This window comes from Saimiri boliviensis, chromosome 11, assembly GCF_048565385.1.
Source record: "Saimiri boliviensis isolate mSaiBol1 chromosome 11, mSaiBol1.pri, whole genome shotgun sequence".
Taxonomy (NCBI): domain Eukaryota; kingdom Metazoa; phylum Chordata; class Mammalia; order Primates; family Cebidae; genus Saimiri; species Saimiri boliviensis.
This window is the reverse complement of record NC_133459.1, coordinates 45,530,487-45,553,103: the sequence shown is the minus strand read 5'-3', so window position 1 is coordinate 45,553,103 and position 22,617 is coordinate 45,530,487. Positions and strand designations below refer to the sequence as shown.

At 44.0% G+C, this 22,617-nt stretch overlaps 1 protein-coding gene across 1 annotated transcript in view; it reads right to left on the bottom strand.

The window, feature by feature from the left end:
- CYP4X1 (cytochrome P450 family 4 subfamily X member 1) overlaps positions 1–8,876 on the bottom strand; it is a 125,887-nt gene extending 117,011 nt beyond the window's left edge. Inside the window, exon 1 of the mRNA XM_039474068.2 lies at positions 8,760–8,876. The gene's annotated coding sequence lies outside the window, so the exon portion shown is untranslated. The remainder of the gene's footprint in view (positions 1–8,759) is intronic.
- Positions 8,877–22,617: the final 13,741 nt, after the last annotated feature.

The following is a 22,617-nucleotide window of genomic DNA, read 5'->3' as shown; positions in this document are numbered from 1 at the left end:
AAGCTTTATTTTAAGGAATTTATTCACATGGATTGTGGAGATTGACAGGTGCCAGGATCTGCCATCAGCAAGTTGGAGTCCCAAGAAAGCCAGTGATACAGTCCCAGTCCCAGTCCAAAGGACTGAGAACCAGGAGAGGTGACAGTGTAAGTTCAGTGCAAGCCAGTAAGCTCAAGACCTAAGACATGAAAAAAGTTATGTCCCCACTAGAAGGCAGTCAGGAAGAAGGAGTTCCCTTTTATTCAGCCCTTTTGTTCTATTCAGGACTTCAACTGATTAGATGAGACTCACCCACATTTGGGAAGGCAATTGGCTTTGCCCAGTCTATGGATCCAAATGATAATCTTATCTAGAAACATCCTCACAAACACACTCAGAATGATGTTTGACCAAATATCTGGGCACCCCATAGCCCAGTCAAGTTAACAGATAAAATGAATCATCACACAGCCTCTCCATCCAAAAGTGCCTGGTGGTTGTTCCTTCTCAGTCCCCTTACTGGCTCCTTGTCTGTATTTGTTATCTATTATTATACAACGAACCATCCCAAAACTTAACAACTAAAAACAACAATTATTATCTCATAAAATTTCTGAGAGTCAGGAGCTGAGGAGCAGTTATGTGAATAGTTCTGGCTCAGGGTTTCTAATAAGGATGTTATTCAGGTAGCTGTCACTTGAAAGGGCTGGTGATATGTGGCTTCAGTTCCTCAACATGGGGTTCCCTCCCTGGGGCTGCTCACAATGTAGCAACTGGCTTCTGCCACAGCAAGTGATTTGAGAAAGAGAGAAAGCACAGAAGAGGTGGGACACAGTGCTCATGCCTGCAATCCCAGAATTTTGGGAGGCGAAGGCAGGCAGATACTTGAGCCTAGGAGTTGAGAACAGCCTGGACAACATAATGAGACCCTGCCTCTATAAAAAAAAAATTTTTTAAGTCAGGTGTAGTGGTACATGCCTGTGGTCCTAGCTACTTGAGAGGCAAAGGTGAGAGAACTGCTTAAGCCTGGGAGGTCAGGAATGCAGTAAACCATGATTGCACCACAGCACTCAAGCCTGGACAACAACAGAGTGAGACCCTTGTCTCAAGGAAGGAAGGAAGGAAGAAAGAAAGGAAGGAGAGAGAGAGAGAGAGAGAGACAGAGGGAGGGAGAGAGAGAGAGAGAGAGATAAAGAAGGAAAGAAAGAAAGAAAGAAAGAAAGAAAGAAAGAAAGAAAGAAAGAAAGAAAGAAAGACAGACAGACAGACAGAAAGAAGGGAAGGAAGGAGGGAGGGAGGGAGGGAGGAAGGAAGAAAGGAAGGAGAGAGAAAGAAAGAACAATAGAGAGCAACCAAAAAAAGAAGCCATCATGTCTTTTATCATCTGTCTCAATTTGTCTCACATGTGACATCTCATCACTTCTGCCATATTCTATTAATCACATAGATGCAGCCTGGTACAATGTGGCAGGAGCTACACAAGGACATAAATTACAGGAGGCAGAGACATTAAGGGCCATCTCAGAGGCTGAGTACTACACCCTGCACCAGATCATTAAATGTTGGTAGCCGCAGGGTTCTGTCTCAGGCCTCCTGCCCTCTTCCTCTGCATTCTCTCTGGAACCAATTCCCCATTCCCACCTGTATGCTAACAATTCCAAGTGTATATATTTCCTACCCAGACCACTCCTCTAAACTTTGTATATCTACATCTAGGCTTAACATCCCCACTCAGCTGTGTGCCAGGCACTGCAAACTCAATGTTCTTACCCCAACCGAAACTGTTCCCTACCTGAGTACCACATCTCAGTGAACGGCCCCACTATCCACTCTGTTCTTGGAGTAGAATTTGGAATATAATCTGTCAGAATGTTCAGCAGACTGCACTTTCCAAAGAGGTCTCAAATCCGCCCATATCTTTCCATCCCACTGCCACTGCCTAAATGAACCCCACAATCATATTTACATGAACTGCAATGGTCTCCTAACCAGTCCTCCCAAATCCACTCTGGCTTCCATCAAATGCATACCCCATGCTACAAACAGTAGTATTTCCAGAATGCAGATTTGACCACATGGCTCCTCTACTTAAGCCTTTTCTATGGCTTTCCTTATCTTTCAGCCAAAGGAGAGGTCCTTAACTCAACCCTCATGGAACTGCTCAATCCAGCAACTGCTCCCCCCACCAGCCCATCCTCTCCCTCTATCCTCCCTTGCTACTGCCTCCAACTCAGGTCTTCCAGAGCACAGTGCTCCTTCTTGCCTTCAAACTTTCCCACATGTTCCTCCCGCAGCCAGAAATCCTCTTTCCCCTCTCTTTGAAAAGTCTTAGTTATCTATCACTTTAAACATTACTTCCTCCAGGAAACTTTCTGTGAATTCCTGAGGAGAAAAATTTTTTTTAAAGCTGAGTTCAGCTGTTTTCTATACTTTTGCAGGAACTGGCACTTATTTTTCAGAACTCTCAGCAATTATTTTCACTTGCTTGTTCAATGCCTGTATCCCTAACTAGAATTTAAGCTCATGAGGAGAGGGATTATGACTGTCTTCTCCCACTGCTATCTCCCCAGCACTTAATAAATACTAGTTGAATAAAAGAGGAAGTGAAGAAGAACACTGGGTGAAGAGCCACCAAGGAATCTTCAGGGATGAAAAGTATCCCTAGGATTTGGGATTTAGGAAGTCACTGGTGACCTTGGAAAGCAACGTGTCAGTGGAGATGGAGGCAGAAGGCTGAGTACATGATGTTGGTACAGACAGGAAGTCAGGGTATATAGACAACTCTTTCAAGACCTATAGATAAGTGGGGGCAGAGATGTGAGTGGTATCTGGAAGGGAGGTGGGGTCAGGTGAGAGTGTTCTCAGGATTTGGCAGGTGCTGGGGGGACTCTGACAAGCTTACAGGCTGGAGAGAAGTTACAAAACAGAGAAGAGAAGGGATGAACAATGACACAAGCCCAGGGGAAGTAGAAGGATGGAGTCTATGGCACATGTGGAAAGTTGGCCTTAAACAGAAGGAGGGACCCTTCACTTTCTGAAGCTGGAGGAAAGGAGCTGAGGATCGGTGTATTAGGCCATTCTTATATTGCTATAAACGCCCGAGACTGGGTAATTTATAAATAAAAGAGGTTTTATTGGCTCATCGTCCTGAAGACTTTACAGGACACATGGTGCTGGCATCTGCTTGGCTTCTGGGGAAGCTTCAGGAAGCTTTTTACTCATGGCCAAAGGCAAAGAAGGCACAAGCACATCACACAGTGAAAGCAGGAGCAAGAGAAAGGGCGGGAGGCTAGGCGCAGTGGCTCATACCTGTAATCCCAGCACTCTGGGAGGCCAAGAGGGGTAGATCACCTGAGGTCAGGAGTTAGAGACCAGCCTGGCCAACATGGTGAGACCCTGTCTCTACTAAAAATACAAAAATTAGCCAGGCATGGTGGTGGGTGTCTATAATTTCAGCTACTCAGAAGGCTGAGGCAGGAGAATCATTTGAACCCAGGAGGCAGAGGTTGCAGTGATCCGAGATTGTACCAGTGCACTCCAGCCTGGAAGACAGTGAGACTCTCTCTCTCAAAAGAGAGAGAGAGAGAGAGAGAGAGAGAGAGAGAGAGAGAGAGAAAGTGGAGAAGGAGTTACCACCCACTTTTAAATGACCAGATCTTGGGAGAACTTACTATGTCAAGGACAGTACCAAGCCATGAGGGACCTCCCGCCTGACACAGACATCTCCCACCAGGCCCCACCTCCGACATTAGGATTACGTCTCAACCTGAGATTTGTGCAGGAACAAATATCCAAGCTATACTAACGGGTGTGGATATTCACAGCTTGTGGTTGAGAGGAGAGATAGGATTTTGAGAGAGTCCATAGTAAATATAAAGAAAGAAGAAATGTCAGTTTGAATGACTGATTCAAGGCGGAAGATGGGGAAAAAAAGGAAAGAAGCAGGGATGTTTTCAGGATTGTCAACTTGAACACCTGAGTAGATGGTGGTGCTCTTGTCTGAGAGAGCGAGGAGGCTGGAAGAGAAGCAAGTCAAGGGATGAGAGATGATAAGATCAATATGCACCCAGTGAGTTCCAGGTGGCTGTGGGTTGTCCAAGTGAAGACATGCATTACTCAAGTCTTTATACAGATGGAGCCTGGGGTAGCAATAGTTTTGGAAGCTGTATCAGTTCAGAAATATGAAGAATCAAGGGAGCTCTGGGGCTCCAGTTAGGAAGAACCAGGGGCCAGTTTCATCTGGACACTGCTTCCAGGAAGAACCATCTCAAAATTCATATTCCAAAAAGAACACACCTGACTGGTCTCACTGGAAGAGTCACATGCTCACCCCTTCACCAGGGGAGGGTAGGCATCATGACGAATGGTTCCACCAAGATTATTTCCAACCAGAGAAAGAGCAATGTGCACAGAAATCCCAAGAAGGGAGAATGGAAGCTGCTCGGGACAGCAGGGATGTCGGCTTCAGGGGCCACAGCCAATGCGGTGATTAAAGCCATGAAGATGGGTAAGATCCTGTGAAGAAGAGGCTGAGTGGCAAGACAGAGGCAGAGGAGGAGGAAGTGGAAAGATGTTTTCCTCATGTTCCCTATGTTTGCAAAGAGTCTGTTACCCTCAGAGCTCACTCGAGGCTCTGACCTGGCAGTTGAGGGCATAGGAGACCTATTTTCCCACAGGAGCTGAAGGGGACACTTTCTCAGAAGAATTTGGTTTTCATTGATCATTTTGTACCTGATATTCTTCTGTGGAGCTGCCCACCAGCCTGGGGACCTAACTTTGTTCTGTCTCCCCTTTCAGGCAACTGATGAGTGCCCTAGAAGATATAAGGGTCCCCTTTAGTCACCTCCAGGTATCTCCACTCTCTCTCTCTATGTCACACACACACACACACACACACACACACACACACAGAGGCATCTCATTTGCAGAGTATTTATACCCACATTGCTTTGCCCCATATTGCATTTGTTGAAGAAGACACATCTGCTTGAGGGAGGCATTGCCCTTATAGGCAGGCACTTCATGAGTGGACAAACCATTCTCTCTAGGTCTCAAGCACGGGAGGAATGAGATGGAGCAGGAGGAAAAATAGCTTGACCCTTTGGCTTCTGCCACCAGCCATATGCCTCCTCCCCACTGCTTTGAAGTTATTTCTGAAAGATTAACCAACTGGATCAGCAGCACCCACCCCTAGGCTCATTATGTCCTAGCCCTGTGTGTGTAATCACCGAGATGGGTAGGGAAGGTGGGAGACAGACAACGAAAGATCACAGGATTGTCAGGCCTACCGCGGTGTGAGTCCCCACAGGTTTGGGTTTAAGTGACCACAGCATTGGGCTAGAAACCAAAGGAGAAATTGTTCTTTTTAAATTCTGTCCCTGGCTGAATTCTGCCTTGGCTTGTGCTGAGTTAAGCCTGCCTCAATTTTGTTCATGTGTGTTGTTGACAAACCATGTCTGTTCCATCCCATAGTACCTATAGGTGAATTTTTGAACTATTGGGTTAGCTCTTCTTCCTGGCTTCTCAGCTATTCATTTTTAACAGCAACAGGGTCTCATTCTGTCACCCAGGCTGGAGGAGTGCAGTGATGTGATCATAGCTCACTGCAGCCTCAAACTCCTGGGCTCAAGTGATCCTTCTGACTCAGCCTCCCAAGCTCATTACCTCTTTGAGGCCACATTTGGTCACCCCACCCATCACATTAATTCTCATTCCTCCCTCAACTCCAGCTTTGCATTACTGACAACATATTGAGCAGGTCTTCCATGTGCTCATCAAGGCAGACAACAGAGACCTGGGGCAACCTCCTGGCTCATCAGAACCCTGCTAGCCTTTCTACTAAGTCAATTGGATCCATTTCAAATTAAAGCCTGATTCTGGACAGAGAAAATGGAAGGAAGTCAAAGAGGATCTTTGCCTTCATCTCTACTTTTCAAAGCCATTGTTCTATCATTGCTCAGGATATAGCCCACCCAATCTTCCTGCTGCAAAATCCCTCACCTTTCTTAGGCCTCTTGGCCTGCTATGCTCCATCCCATTGCTACTTCTTTAAATAGATCTTGCTCACCCAAGCAGGCCTGTGCTCTGGAGCCCACCCTCCCCTGCTGGCCTGCTCCCCTCACATTCATCTTTTCTGGTTCCTCTCTCCCTCTCAGTTCAGCTCCTGCACCTCTTAGATGGACCACTCTGTTTGGATTCAGCACCCCAGCATGACCTTCTGGGACACAACTTGAGGAGCCTGACTTCCAGCTGCTCTTGCAATAGCTCAGGTAAAAGGCCAGCTGCTCCCACCTCAGGCCACCTGCCTCTACAGTAGCCCTATAGCTGTGCTCCTGACTTCACTGCTGGTGGTTGGAACCTTTCTCAGCCTTCCACTACCTCTCAACATGAGACCCGACCAGGGAGCAACCCATACAGCCACGGGTGGTTCTCAGATCACCAGAGCAGCATAGAGTTGTCTAAGGTCTATCTACAGATGTTAGCTACTCCTCAGAATAATAACTCTGCCAATATTTTCTCAAACAAAGCAAAGAAAAACCTCCTACACAATGTGGCCTTTTCTGCCTGACAGTCCAGCCCCATTTCACCTCTAAGCATGTGTCCAAGGGAGTGATTTAACCCATCTGCTCAACAAGGCTGCCTTCTCTGCCCCTTTCTCCAGGCTCCTTCCAGTCTCTGTACTCTGACTCACGCTGTCATCCCTCCCTTCTGCTCCCTTTTACATCTTATGTATCCTCCCAGACCAGCTAAGTCCAAATCAATAGCCTCCTATAAATTTTATTTAACAGCAAGGAGCAAGAAATTAAAGACTATCAATGCATATTTGAAAAGGAATCAAACACAACTTCTAAAAATGAAAGACATGCCAATTAAAATTAAAAATTGAATTGCTCATTTTAATAACAGATTAAACTAAAGGGAGAATTGTAAACTAGAAGAGAAATATGAGGAAAGGTTCTATAACAGCACAGAGATTTCTTTTAAAAAAAGAATACAGGAAATTGACTAACAAGCATGCAGAAAAAGTGAACAGGTCTAATCTACATTTGATCAGAGTTCAAGAATAAGTGAAGAGAGTGCATGGAAAAGAGACAATTTGAAGAAATAATAAGTAAGAATTTTCAGAACTAATAAAAGACAACAATCTTCAGATACAAGTTTTTGATAAATTCTAAATGAATTAAATCAAAAAAGAACCCCATCTCAATACATCATAGTGAGTCTGCAGAACAGCAGACAAAAAATGATCACCAATAAAAGAAGAACAAATTTTTCTGGAGAAAGGATCTTACTCTGTCACCCAAGCTGGAGTGCAGTAGTACAATCACAGCTCACTGCAGCCTCGACCTTCCAGGTTGAAATGATCCTCCCACCTCAACCTTCCTGAATAGGTGAGACTACAAATACACATGACCATACCTGACTTATTTCTCTATTTTTTTGTAGAGACAAGGTCCCACTACGTTGCCAGGCTGGTTTCAAACTCCTGGGCTCAAGCACTCCTCCAAACCTGGCCTCCCAAAGTGCTGGAATTAAAGGCATGAGCCACTGTATGTACCCAAAGGAAGAACAATTAGACTAGTGACTTTCTTATCAAGCAACAGTGTACCCAGAAAATGCAGAGTAACTTCAAAGTCGAAAAGAAAATAACTGTCAGCCTAGATTTATATATGGAGAAAAATTATCTTTCAAGAACAAGGAAGAAATAGACATTTTCAAGTAAACATTAAGCGGAGGGTTTGTCAGCAGCAGACCCTCACTGAAAAGTCTAAAGAATACAATTAAAAAGGAAAATGGGTCCCAGAAGGAAAGTCTAAATTGCAATGGTGAGTGAAGAAAGTGGCAAATGCATAGGTAAGTGTAAATAAACATTGAGCGTGTAAAACAGCAATCATAATGTCTGTGGAACTGTTTTTAAAGACAGAACTAAAATAGCTAACAATAATCATATGTAGGCCTGGGGGAGAGAGTTAAAGTGTTCAAGGGTCCTTGAATTTTCAGAAGGGAACAAAGTATAAATAATTTAATTAACGTACGTAATTAAATAAACTTTAACTTTAGACTTTAATATGTTAGATATGCATGTTAAAACTCCAAAGGAGCCACTTGAAAATATGACTTTGAAACTTTCAGACTTGTAGGTATTAAATGGATTGAGAAAATATTCAATCAATCCAAAAGAAAGCAAGGAAGGCAAGAAAAAGAAATACAGAAAAGGTGGGACAAATAGCAAAAAATAAAATAGAAGAAAGATGATAGGACCTCTGGTGAAGGGAGTGGAGGGTGAGGAGCAATGACGGACTCAGCTGAGTAGGGGGAGAGCAGCAGAAGGGCTACAAATGCATACGATCACAGTGTGTCAGCCCACCCCAGTAATCTTCAAGAACCTCCCACCAATGCATCCCTCAGAAATACAACTTAAGAAAAGCACAGCACTTGTTACAAAAAATGCTCAAAGTATTCCCCACACCACTCCCAAAACATACCACCCATTCCAACCAGGGTTCTCGTGAAGATTAAATGCCATGATCTAATTTGCAAGTGCATAAATAGAAGGTGCTCTGGGCACGTTAGTGGAAATTACATCGGGTTTCTCCTGGACTACAAGGCAGTGCTCAGCCAACTGTAGGGAATTCATCAAAAATATAATGGGCTTGGTATCAGGTGCAGTGAAAGAAAAATGTCAACATGCAGCGCTGCCTGGAGACACAGAAGGGACAAGAGAACAGGAACTAACAGTTTAAACACTCTCAGCATGCCACGGCCATTACACAACCTACCTGCCAGGGAGGCACCTCTGAGCTAGGAGAGAGTGAGCTTCCCACTATCTCACAGCAAGCAGGGGCTGGGGCTCCCATTGGTCAGGGAGGAGGTGGGAGCTAAGTCAATGCCTTTAGAAGCTCCTTCCTCTCTAGTTCAGGGAACATGACTCACTTTCAGGCCAGATGGTGCTTGATGACCCAATCTCCAGCAAGGACAACCAAGAATTGCTGATCAAGTTAACAGCTCCAATTACAGAAATACCAGCCTGTGGGTCCTGCCCCTGCCCTTTGGCAGCTCAGGCAGTTAGCACTCAGGCTTAGGATGGATTTCAAAACTGCAAAGGCTTGCTAAGTAGCTTTGTCTCCCTGTTTAGTATCCCACCCTGCCCCAGGAACAGCTCTCTTTTTGTGGTCAGGAAACACCGCCTGGCCCTCAGACTTGGTGATAGAAGCTGAGCACCTTTAGATAAAGGGCTATGCTCCGAGCAGTGTTTGCTCTGGCAAATCGCTTAATTATATTAAGCAGTTGTTTTCACTTAAGGTCCTGTTAAGTGAGCAGGAAGAGTGGGGCTCTTTTGGTGACCTGGGCCAGAACCATGTCAGAGGAATGATTCCGTGGCCAGAAATTACAAAACAGTGGATAGAGGAGTGAGAGGGAGGTAAGGAATGTGAACAGTGGGATCAACAAGAAAATCTTCTGAGTATGGCTGTGAAGGGGAGTAACTGAGGGGCACCAAGGACCCAGGGAAGGCTTCTCTACTTTAAAAATGGGGAGACCTGAGCATTTTTTACATGCTGAAAGGAATAAGGTGGTGAGTGCGGGACAGAGGTGGAAATAAGATGTGGATCCAGGTCCCAACATGCAGGAAAACAGGAGAACATTGGTACGAAACTGGCTAGTCCTCACCTACCCCACACGCCTGCCTCTGCTCTCAGGTGCATCTGAAGATGCTCCACCTGGGAGCAGAGGCAGGAGAGTGGGGTAGGTGAGTACTGGCTCTGAGGACGCTCCTCAGGGCAAGAGACAGGCCTTGAGAAGAAGGGAGGCTGCCCTGAGTGGGAGAGGTGAGTAGGAAATGGTGGCAAGCTGGAGAAGCCTAGGGACAATCAAGAAAAGGGACACAGAGCAGAGTAGGGTCTGGGGGCCAGCCATACCCAGGGAAAGAGAAGCCACTCTTAGCAGGTAGGCAGAGCCTGTGAGGACTCCAGAGGGTTCCCAGACCGAACCAAGGGTCAGGCTGCTGATTCGCATGGCCCAATAACAAAATGCAGGTGAACTGGAAAAGAAGGGAGTTTATTTCTGTAACTGGGTACAGGGAGAAGGCTAGGAAAATATCGCCAGACCAACTCAAAATTACAAAGGTTTCCAGAGCTTGTAGACCTTCTAAGCTCTATGTCTACGTGTAAGTGTGCATTCATCTAAAGATGAATTAAGTGATTAACTTCTTCTAATCTATAACTGAGATCTGAGTCCTGAAGACCTTCCTCTGGAGCCTCAGTAAATTTACTTAATCTAAATGGGAGCCAGGTGCGGTGATTCACGCCTATAATCCCAGCCGTTTGGGAGGCTGAGGCAGGCGGATCACCAGGTCAGGGGTTCGAGGCCAGCCTGACCAACATAGTGAAACCCCATCTCTACTTAAAAATACAAAAAGTAGCTGGGCGTGGTGGCACACACCTATAATCCCAGCTACTTGGGAGGCTGAGGCAGGAGAATCGCTTGAACCCAGGAAGCAGAGGTTGTGATGAGCCGAGAGCACACCATTGCACTAGAGCCTGGGTGACAGATCAAGACTCCATCTCAAAAAAAAAAAAGAAAAATCTAAATGGGTCCAGGTGCCAGGCTGATTACCCTTATCATGTCTCCTGTTAAATCATGGAGGTTTGGGGAGTTCCATCAGTCCCCAATATAGCTTGTTTGTGGAGGTCTGGGGAGTTCCTTCAGATCCCCAGTAAAACTTGTTTAATCCTAAACGGGTCCTATTAAGAATTCCTTTGTTATCTTGTCACGCTTCAAGGCCCAGGAAAGACCTAGGCAAAACTCTTGGTGGGCTTTTGCTACCTTCCAGCCTTTGTATGAGGGCACTGGCTCTATCAGCTTTTAATATTTAACTTAACCACTCAGTCAGTGCTGAAACAGTTGTCATGGAGGCCTGCCTGCTCAGCTGTTAGTGAGACCTGGCCAGCTACAATCGCAACCTGGATCGAAAGCTCAGCCCAGCAGCCAGTGGTGGGGAGTCTGAGCCTCCATCAGGGGCTCCCTTCATCCTTCCAGGCCCAGCCTAAGAAGCCTTCCCAGTCCACCTCCACCCAAAGCAGAGTGAACCCCTCCCTCCTGAGAGCCCCCACAGTGCTCCCTTGATCATTACAATCCCTACAATAATGCCTGGAACACCAAGTTATTTCGATATGTTGATTTTTTTTTTTTTAATTTTAACCATCATAACACACTCTCCATAGGCAGGAATTGTCATCCTCATTTTACCAAAGTGGGAAACTGAGCCTCAAAGAGGTTAAAGATAGTTGCTCAAGGCAACTCAGCCAGGACTTACCTGGGTGATCTCAGCCACAAAGCCCATCCTTTCCACTTTACCACTGCATTAGAACCACATAGGAATGGAGTCCAGTCCATCTCTGCCAGCAGACCCAGAATGGTACTTACGGGGAGTATTTGTGGAGGAGACTCTAGAGACAGGTCACCTAGTCCAATCCTTTCACTATATAGATAAGAATATCTATAATATGCTGATAATATCTATCACAGGTAAGGAGATTGAGGCTCAAGATAAGGGAAGGGACTTGCCAGGGTCATATAGCAAATCAATACTGGTGCAGGGTTAGAACCCGAATCTTCTGACTCAGACCAGAGCTACACCCAAAGAACCTAGAATGAAGTTTTAATCCCCTCCCTGGAGCCAAACTCTTGTAGCTGCCTAATTTTTTGCCCACTAATCCTATTATAGTCTATGTTCCTTGAGCTTTGGGTCAGAAAGACTCCAGGGCCTGAGAACACTACCAACCGCCTCTTTCTTCCTCCCTCTGTCAAAGGAATTTACCCAAGGGAGCAAATCAGCCACCCAGCCCAGGAAGATCTGGGCTGAGGCTTGGCCTACAGCTCAAAGGTTAGGCTGGGGTCTACTCTGGGGCACTTTAGAGAAGACACAGATTAGAAACATCTGTAGGAGTACAGAGAGAGAGGCTTGGTTCAGCAAGGGGCTCGGACATGATTTGGGGAGGTAGCTCCAAACCAAGACCTAAAGAATGAGTAAGAGGCAGACAGAGAGGGGTTTGAAGGTATTCCTGGTGAACAGCAAGAGCAGAGGCTTGGGAGTAGAAAATAGAAGAGGGTATTCAGAAGCCCACAAGCTCAGGGAAGCTGTAAAGAAAGTGCTGTTAGATGCAGGGTTCAGAAGTAGAGGGGAAGGAGAGAGCGTGCCAGGCTGAACAAAGCCACAAATTCTTCTCACACAAGGAAGAGAATGGCACTGGGCACTTCAGGTGGGGAAAATGGAATGAGCAAATAGTAGAAGAGAGCGGAGAGAGGAAAGTGTTTGGATCAGGGCACTGCCCTGCCTAGAAAGTTTCTATAGGTTCATACCTCTTACTCTTGGGATGAAAGCCAAACCCTTTACCCCCAGGCCCAACACAAGCTGACTCCTGAAGGCTACCCGCATGCCCCCTCGTCTGCTGCTCATCATGCCCAGGGCAACCTCTGCCTAGAATACTCTCCCCAGCTCAAATGTCACTTCCTCCAGGAAGCCTTCTGTAGCTCACCCTCGCAACCAGTCTCTCCCTAGTCTCTGCCCCCAAGTCCCTGGTGCCAGCCCCCACCATAGCTCTTATTACACTGTTTTATAATTACATAACAGAAAGGGGGAATGTGTCATTTTTAAACAGCCACCTGCAATCTGGGCCAATTGGCCTAGGAAGAAGGTGGAATTAATTTTAGGAATAGAATGTTCTTTTGCTCAGAGAAAAACAAGAAGTAAATCTTGAAATAAAATGTCCTTTGCCAAAGGTTAAATGTGAGAAGAGCAGATTAAAGAGACTTTAAATCACTGCATAAGATGTTTGCTTCCTGGTACTCCCCAATATATCTATGCATCACTCTCCACCTCCCTTCCCTTCCCAATCCCTGCTCCAGCAGCTGGGAGTGAGGTTCTTTGCAGAGTTAAATTCTTGATTTAAAGATTCTTGATTTAAAGAATCTTGATTCTTGATTTAAAAAGCCACCAGGAGCAGGGGCTCACACCTGTAATCCCAGCACTTTGGGAAGCCAAGGCCAAGGTGAGTGGATCACCTGAGATCAGAAGTTATAGACCAGCCTGACCAACATGGAGAAACCCTATCTCTACTAAAAATACAAAATTAGCCAGGCGTGGTGGTGAGTGACTGTAATCCCAGCTACTTGAGAAGCTGAGACAGGACAATTGCTTGAACCTGGGAGGGGAAGATTTCGGTGAGCCAAGATTGCGCCGTTGCACTCCAGCCTGGGCAACAAGAGCAAAACTCCATGTCAAAGAAAATTAAATAAATAAATAAAATACTCAAAAGCCAAGACTTTGAGTTGCAAAATCCCAGGCTTTTGAACTTCGAACACCTAAGCCCTGAAGGATTTGGAGTATGAATTCTATAACAAAAATAGAAGATTGGAGAACTACCTAATGGGTTGGAGGTAGTTCGGAAGAGGAGGAATTACTATTGCTCCACTTCACCAAAAAGATGGAAGCCCTGGAACATAAAGGTATTACTCACATTCTTCTATCTCCATCCTCACCTTGTCCCTCTCCCTCTCCTCTCCTGATAAATGACAGCAACAGAGAATGAGTAATGCAAGAGACCAGGAAATGCACAGAGATTTTATAAAGACTTGTGGGCAGACTTTTGGTGAGGAAAGTGATTGAGGAAGGTGGGAGGAGGGAATAGACATCAAAGCTTATACCAAGGCAGAATTCAAAGACAGGATCACCCTTGGGTTATGGCAGGGTGAGGAGGGTGAGAGGAGGTGAGCCCTAATTATGGGATGGGCTCTGGAGGAAGGAGGAACCTGACCAGCAGGGACACTGAGACTAGTTCTTTCTTCATGCATGTTTGCAAAGTTTTCCCATCACTCTGGAGGAGACTGGAGCAGCAGGAACCCAAAACCATGGGCCTGAGCAGTAAAGCCATCTGAGGTCAAGTTCACCCACTAAGCTACTACTGTATGTCAGCCCAGCATGAGGGCTGGAAACATGCAGGTATCTCAGACATGATCCCTGCCCTCCAGTCACTCACAGATGAGTGGAAAAGAAAGACACAGAACAGATCAAGGCAGTTATGCATTTCTGATGCTGGGACCAAGGGGAGGAGAGTGGAGAAGAAATTTATTCCAACTGGGATGGAAAGGAAAGTCATGGAAGCCTTTCCAGAAGAGGGGACATTAGAAAAGCATCTGGAAAGATAAAGGATCACTCCCTAGCAGGGGACATAATGTGGGTGGGCAAGGCCATTGAGGCAGAGGACAGCCAGCCAGTTGTTGGATAAAGCTGGGGTAGTGGACATGAGAATGGGGCAAGTTGAGGGAGGAGGCTGGAGAGGCAGGCCAGCCCCAGGTCATTCCTGGCTTTGCAGGGATGGAGCAGGGTTGGGGCTTTACCCTACAGGCCATGGGGAGCACCAGAAGGTTTTAAAGGAATTGAGGAATTGGCAGTAAGGTCCACTCTAGCTACTATACGGGGATTGATGTGAGGAGTTAGGTCCTCATTAGTATAATTATTACGAAGATATTAATTTATGCAGGTGGACCAGAGGGTGGAAGGTCAGTGAGGAAGGCTGGCAAGAGATGATGGAGGTTTATATTAGGGTAGTGGCCCTGGAGGAGCACCTGGATGCAGGGGTTTGGGGGAGCAGAGGGAGCAGCAGCCAGACCAGGATAATCAACAAGGTCAGAGACGGGAGGTCTGGATTCAACCCAGTCCAGTGTTCCATCCTCTAGCCCCATGCACCTGCTGTCTATCCCAGCTTTGGATGGAAAAGAAGTACAGTATTGGAGGGAGGTGCAGAAAAAAAAGGAGAGGAAGGTACAAGACACTGAGCAGTGACACAATCAGGAGGTAGGAGGCCGAGAGCGGCATGAGCTCTTCCTTGAGCTAGGGCGCTGCACTCAACCCTGTGTGGCGTCAACCTGGAGAAGTAGGATGTCTGAGAGGAAAGAGGACCCTTCCCTGACTTCCTTCAACACACATTTGCCCTGGGTCTGCTAAGAGAGTTGGAACCAGCAGACCTGGTTCAAATCTCAAGCAAACCAGTTACTGACTCTATGGCTTCAGGCAAGTGACTAAATCTCTGAGCCAGTCTCTCCGTCTGGAAAATAGAGATGGCCAGCCCTACTGTGGAGAGCTGCTTTAAGGATTATAAATAATATATATTATAGTAATTGGGCACATAGTGGGTGTGCAGTAAATGGCAGTCAGTAGTATCTGCCTAGAATGCTGCTGAGGCTCTGATCACATACTGTGAGGGTGAACCTAACAGTCCTAGGCTTTAGAAAGTTCTGTGTTCTCATGCTTCCCTCTGCTGGTCAAAAGAGGCAGGCTCCACTGAGGAGACAAACACAGGATGCTAAGACCAGGCATAGCTCCCCACCCCTTACCTAGACTAGGAATCCTCTTAACAACGAGCATCTCCCAGCAGGAGGACATAGCCTCAAAGTGGATCCTTCCAGAGGCAGCAGATGTAGCAGATATAGACCACCAGCTACCTACCAACAGCGTGAAGTTGGATGCACCACTTCACCTCTCTGAGAATTTGTTTCCTTGGCTATAAAATAGGGTGATAATCTCTGACATGTTTCACAGTGTTGCTGTGAATCCCAAATGAGATTATGTCTACGGAACTTTTTAGAAAATCTGACCTACCCTTCAATGTTAGTGATCAAGCACTTTCTAATGTCCCTTCCCCACCATGCTAGGTGCTCATGCTGGCTGGGTATGTGCTCACAAGCACCCAGCATAAGCACATGGCATGGTGGGGAAGGGGCATCAGAAATATCAGAAGCTGCCCCCATCCTTGAGGAGCTCCAATCCAGTCGGAGAGACAAGTCGTGCTTCAGGCAGGTATTGATGCTATGGGATGGGGACTCTGTGTGCCCAGAGGAAACAAGAAACCGATATTTTGTCAGCCTATTCCCAGGCCCCCAGTTTTTCATTCCTAAAAGTACAGAGGCTGAAGCCATGCACAGAATGACCAATAGATCTCCAACCACTGCATATCTTGGTATAATCCTCCTTTCTGCCCCTCAAGGCCATCTTCTCCAAAGCAGTGAACAGGGAAATGTATAAAGCGGTCACCAGAGTCCATTGGCTAAAACCACAGCTGTCTCCAGGTATAGAAACCACCTCATATTGGGTTAAGACGTACATTATAATACCTTCTTGCCAGATTTCCTGGGCCAACTCCTAGTGGGTTTCACAATTACCCTAAACTCCAAAGCTTTATTTTGACTTCACCTCACTAAACTTGTTAGATCACCCTAGGTGAGTTTTCACCAAGGAAACTTACCCTGCCTTCCCAAACCTATAGAAATTCCTGAGGACATGGGTATAGACAAACAGTTATAGGAATAGAGAGAGTTTCATATAGTCAAACAGGAATAAACTGGCAGGGAAACCAATATATACTTGGCCATTCCTTAGAATTTAAAAGCAGGAAAAATTTTTTTTGTCTGACAAGGAAAACTTATAAATAAGCATTTTCCAGAATGAACTACTCAAAATGGTTTCTTGCTAGATGTCAATAAATTTTCCTTGAGAAAGGGGCTCCATGATCAATTAAACTTGGGAAACTGAGTAAAAACAAATAAATTTTGCTGCAAGATGTGTCAGAGCCTTCATTATTTAATGCTATTAGGAATCCTCAAACAGAATAGAGTGTAGTATATGCAGGATTTCTTAGGTTTATTTGACTAACGAACTGCTTATTCAAGGCACTCTTATTAACATCTGTGGAAGTCGATGAATTTCGTGAAGTTAAATGGTGATCTCTACTGTGGTTTCCTTCATGCCCTGGCTTCCAGCGAGCTCAATGTTAACCATGGTGCTTACCTGGCAGGAAGCATGTAGCTCAGGTCCGAGGTGGAATTATCTCCTCTACTGATAGTTCAAGATTCCTGGACAAGACATAACCTATTATTGCATAGCATTATAGGCCAGATGTTGCTACAGAGAGTGTAACATTTCCTCCCACCCCTAACCACCCTTAGGCACTATTCCAAGCTCATTAATGTGACCCCCTGAATATTAGGTCTGGTTTTTCCCAGCCCCTTCAGTGTGCAGCACAAGACTAGGAGCCAAAGACTATCCCTTGGGGGACTGTCTCTTGGATATTCTCAAGGTGAAGGCTTACAGACCATCTGCTGCCAACTCTGGGGAGGTCGCTAGGGTAGATGGTGACCCCATAATCTCTGAGGAATCGGAGCTGCCTGATCATTCCTTGGACCCAAAGAAAAGTCTTAGTCAACCTCCAAAATTGCCTGAATTGATACAGGCTGTCCCAGAACAGCAGTCACTGTGATGACCCTGCTGTACTGTGAATCCCTAGCATATCACTGCCCCCAAGGACAGCTGGAGGGCCTCGGAATATAAAATGTGCCTCACAGTGTTGCAGGAGAGACCGCTAGGGCTTTCTGAATTGACCAAAACCAGAAGCCTCGTGCTCAAAACTCTCCAGGGAAAGAAAAAAACCCTGACATCTTCCTAATCCCCCTGGAGACTGAGGAAGGCACCTTGATTCTTCCTCCTACCCATTCAATCATTAATTCACTGGGGAAGCAGTACAGAATAGTGATTAAGACAAAAGTATTAGGAGTTAAATCTGAGTTCAAATCCAAGCTTTTCCTCTTTTTACCTACTCTGGTAAGCTGCTAAACTTTTCTGAGTCTTGGTTTGCTCATTTCAAAAAAGAGATAATAAACTGGGCATGGTGGCTCACACCTGTAATCCCAGTATGTTGGGAGGCTGAGGAAGGAGAATTATTTGAGTCCAGGAGGTCAAGACTGCAGTGAACTATGATCATGCCACTGCACTCTAGCCTGAGTGACAGAGCAAGACCCTGTCTCTTGAAGAAAAAGAAAAAGAGAGATAATAATTGTACCCATCTTATAGTATTGTTAGGAGGATTAAATGAAATTATTTATATAAAATGTACTGTGGTATGAGGAGATGTTTAATTTCAAAAATAAATAGACCACATCTGTGGCATGGTGAAATAAAACAAATAAATAAAAATTAAAAATAAATTGTTTATGTAACATACATAGCACAGTGCTCAATAAGGGGTTATTATTCCCAAGCATTCACTCTGGGCAAAGACTTATTGAGTACTATAGATTCAGAGACCAGTGAATCTATGTCCTCCAAGTATTATCAGTCTAGCCAAGGAGATAGGCAAGTGATCACACGATAATTATACAGAACTATCAGTGCTGTGGCTCAGGGAAGCCCAGGGGCTTAGAGAGCACAAAAAACTTCAGCTCTAATAAGTGAAAAAGGCTTTCAGGCACAAATGATTGGAAAGGATGAGATAAGGCTGTCACTATGTACAAATAATATAATTGTCTGCATAAGATGAAACAAAACAAATCCGTAGACAAATTATTAGAATTATTCGGACAACTGGACGGAGGGTTAATATGCAGAGGTCAGTGCAGTTCTAGACACCAGCAACAAAAAAAATTACTGTAGAAAATATTTAAATGATACCATCTCTAATAGCAACAAAATTTAAGGTATTGAGGCATAAATGTAACACAAAGTTGTGTAGGATCGATGTACAAATAAGTATAACACATTACTGAGAGATATCTTCTCAATCAAGTGATTAAAGCTAACATCACCAATATTCAGACAAGTGACATTGTATGCCCTCAGATGTGATACACATGTCACTGATCTACAGTATCATTCCTGCCAAAAAAAAATGTTTATCCTAAATCTATCATGAGGAAACAATCATATAATTTTATGTTAGCAGTCAATTCCTAGGTTGCCATAGTTTTCATTGGTAAAGCCATTCCCATTGTAAATTTTGTTTTAAGTGCCTTCCAGTAATCTCCAAGGACCTCCTCCCTAACCTTGGCAGTGCCTGCAGTTTTCATAAGATCCTGCAGTGTATCCCCATCTCCTTTCTTTTTACTCACATTCACCTCAGTATCGTCTACTTTATTGTCTTCAGAAAGAATAGATATTTCAATCAATCCCTTGTGCTTCACGTCAGATTCTTTAATGATACCTTTCTAGCCCAGTTTGCTGTTCCACTAATAGAAAAAAATCAACTTTCCTTTGCAGCTGCTGCAAGAAGCCTCGCCTCCCACCTGCTTCAGCTTGCTGATTTCTCAGCAGCCAGCTTCATCCTCCACAACAATGCCCACCAGGAGCTCCTGGAGCTTCCCTTTGGACCAGCTGGTGGCATTCACTCAGTGCCAATTGTTCAGGCTGGTCTCGTCCTCCCGCTCCTCCATAGTCCAGCATGGGTTCCGCAGCCCCACTTGACCATGGCTATGCAGGCTGGCCAATCATATAACAATTGCTGGTGGAATTATAAATTGGCCCAACCAATTACCAATTGAGTCAATCATACAACAATTGCTGGTGAGATTGTAAACTGGCCCAACCCTTCTGAATCTAAATTTTAGGACATTATGCAAACAACTGGCCTGTACTTCCAAGAATATCCTAAAAGAAAAAATTTACATAGGTTAATAACAGTCTAGAGAACTGTTCCAGATTAAAGGAGAAAAAAGAGACAAGGCAACAAACACAATCTGAGATCTTTAATTGGATCCTGATCCGTTAAATAATTATCTGTGAAGGACATCAGAGGGATAGGTAGAGAGTTTTTAATATGGATCATATATTAGAGAATAACAATGTATCAGTATTAAATTTCCTCAGTGTGGTAATTATGTTGTATTCATTCAGAAGGATGTCCTTATTTGGCAGGGGGAAATGTCATAATTTAGGAGAAAATTAACCTCAAAGAGGTTATCATAAAAACATATTAATACTTACATAAACATAGACAGACAGCTGGGGCAAATGTGGCAAGAGTAATAGTATTGATTTACTGCTCTTGTGAATATACTGTAGCCCTGACAATGTCTACGAAATAAACAGTTCAGAAAAAAACTTTACTGTAAGATATTAAAGAAGATCTAAACAAATGAAGGCAACATTTATCTCATGTTCATAAATATAAATACTCAATATAGTTAAAAGATTAGTTTTAGATTGACCACAACTCCAATTAAAGTCTCCACAGGCTTTTTAAAAAGAAACTTGAGAAATGTATTGTAAATTAATATGGAAGAGGAAAGGACCAAGAATATCCCAGGCATTTCTGAAGAAGAAAAATAGGGAGAAGGGACTTGTCTTACCAGCTATCAGAACATATTATGAAATCATGGTAATTAAGACAGTATGGTAGTCTTAACTACTATCACAAGTAATTTTCAAGTGAAATTTCTGGGTTGTAGAGTATGTGAAAATTCAACTTTCAAAAGTTGAAAATAGACCTACCACACAATATTATAGAAATGGAAAAGATGAAATCGGATTCCTATTTTTCCCTGTACACAAAAAAAATCCACTCAAGATGAACTAAAAACCTAAAGGGAAAATAAAAAACTTCAAAGCATTTAATATCAAATGTAGGTTAATATCTTTATCACTTTGATCTAAGGGAACAGTTCCTTTAAAAATCTACCCAAAAAGGACCTAATCATATGAGAAAAGATTAATAAACTGAACTATATTAAAATAATTACTTCTGTTGATAGAAGACAATTTAAAGAAAGAAAACAGATAATTTACAAAATGGGAGAAAATAGTTGTAGCAAATAACCAGCAAAGGATTTATACCAAAAACTATAGAGGCTGGGTGTGGTGGCTCATGCCCATAATCCCAGCACTTTGGGACGCCAAGGCAGGAGGATCACCTGAGGTCAGGAGTTCAAGACCAGTCTGGCCAACATAGTGAAACCCTGTCTCTACTAAAAATACAAAATTAGCGGAGTGTGGTGGCACATACCTATTATCCCTAATACTTGGGAGACTGAGGCAGGAGAATTGCTTGAACGCGGGAGGCAGAGGTTGCAGTGAGCCAAGACCATGCCATTGCACTCCAGCCTGGGCAACAGAGTGAGACTCCATCTCAAAAAAAAAAAAAAAAAAAGTATAAAATGCCTCAGACATTCAGAATAGGAAAAATGAACAAAAATCATGATTAGACATTTCACAGGAAAGGGAACCTTATCCTCAATAAACATTGGCTCAATCTCATTACTAATAAGGGAAGATAAAGACAAACATGAAATTCAAGTTACTCCCATTCAATTGGCAAAAAATTAAGAAGTCTGGCCACAGCAAGTATTAGAGAGAATGTGAGTCAACCATTCTATCGTACATTGTTGGTGGGAGTGTAATTTGACACAACCTTTCTGGGAAAAAAAGGGGATTATCTTGTAAAGTTGAATTTTCACATACTCTACAACCCAGAAATTTAACTTCAAAATATGTGTGTGCATGTGCGTGTGTATGTACAAAAAGACATGCACCAGGAGACATGTATAACAATATTTTCAACAGTACTATTTGTAGTAGCAAAGTAACGGCAACTCCAACGTTCATATACAGGAAAATGGATAAATAAATTGTAATATATTTGCATCAAAGAATATTTTGTATATACCAGCAAAACGAATGAACTGTAACCTGTATAACAACTTGAACAAATCTGGTAACATCATGGTCAAAGAAAAAAGCAAGCCTCAGAAGATTCTGTACAGCATGATACCGTTTTTTATAAATTTTAATAAAAACTAAAAATATACATCAGGTATATATTTTTAATCAGAAATATTATGATATAAATTTCAGGATGATGTTTACCTGGGAATGGAAAAGGGTGATGAATGCCTAAATGTAAATTGTTGTTGCTGATGTTACTTCTTGATTGAGTTGGGTTGTGAGTTGGACTGTGGATGTGGGTGTGGAGAGAAGGAAGAGAAAGAGGAAGAGAGGAAAAAGAAAGAAAGAAGGGAGGGAGGAAAAAGAAAGAAGGAAAAGGAGGGATGAAGGGAAAGAGGTCAATGCAAGAACAAAGGATGACAGTGTCAAGAGGCAAGATTATAAATCAGCTGGTTTTGTGCATAGTGTCAAGGAAAAGAGAAGGAAGAAAAGGAAGAGACACTTAAACGGCCTGAGAGAAATTAGGGAAGGCTTTCTGGAACCAGGTACAGGCATATCTCGTTTTACTGTGCTTCACTTTATTGGACTCCATAGACACTGAGTTTTTTTTTTAATCAAAGGTTTGTGGCAACCCTGCAACAAGCAAGTCCACCTGTGCCATTTTTTTCAACAAAATGTGCTCATTGTGTGTCTCTGTGTCACATTTCTGTAATGTTGCAATATTTCAAACTTCTTTATTATCATATCTGTTAATGGTGATCTGTGATCAGTGATCCATGATGTTACCATTGTAATTGTTTTAGGTAGCCATCAACCACAACCATATAAGATGGCAAACTTAATTGATAAATATTGTGTGTGTTCTCACCACTCCACTGACTAGCCATCCATCTCTCTCCTCCTCATTGAGCCTCTCTTTTCCCTGAACACAATAATATCGAAATTAGACCAATTAATAATCCTAGGCCAGATGCGGTGGCTCACACCAGTAACCCCAGCACTTTGGGAGGCCAAGGCAGGTGGATCACTTGAGGTTAGGAGTTCAAGACCAGCCTGGCCAACATGGTGAAACCCCATCTCTACTAACAAATATAAAAATTAGCTGGGCATGGTGGTAAACACCTGTAATCCCAGCTACCGGGGAGGCTGAGGCA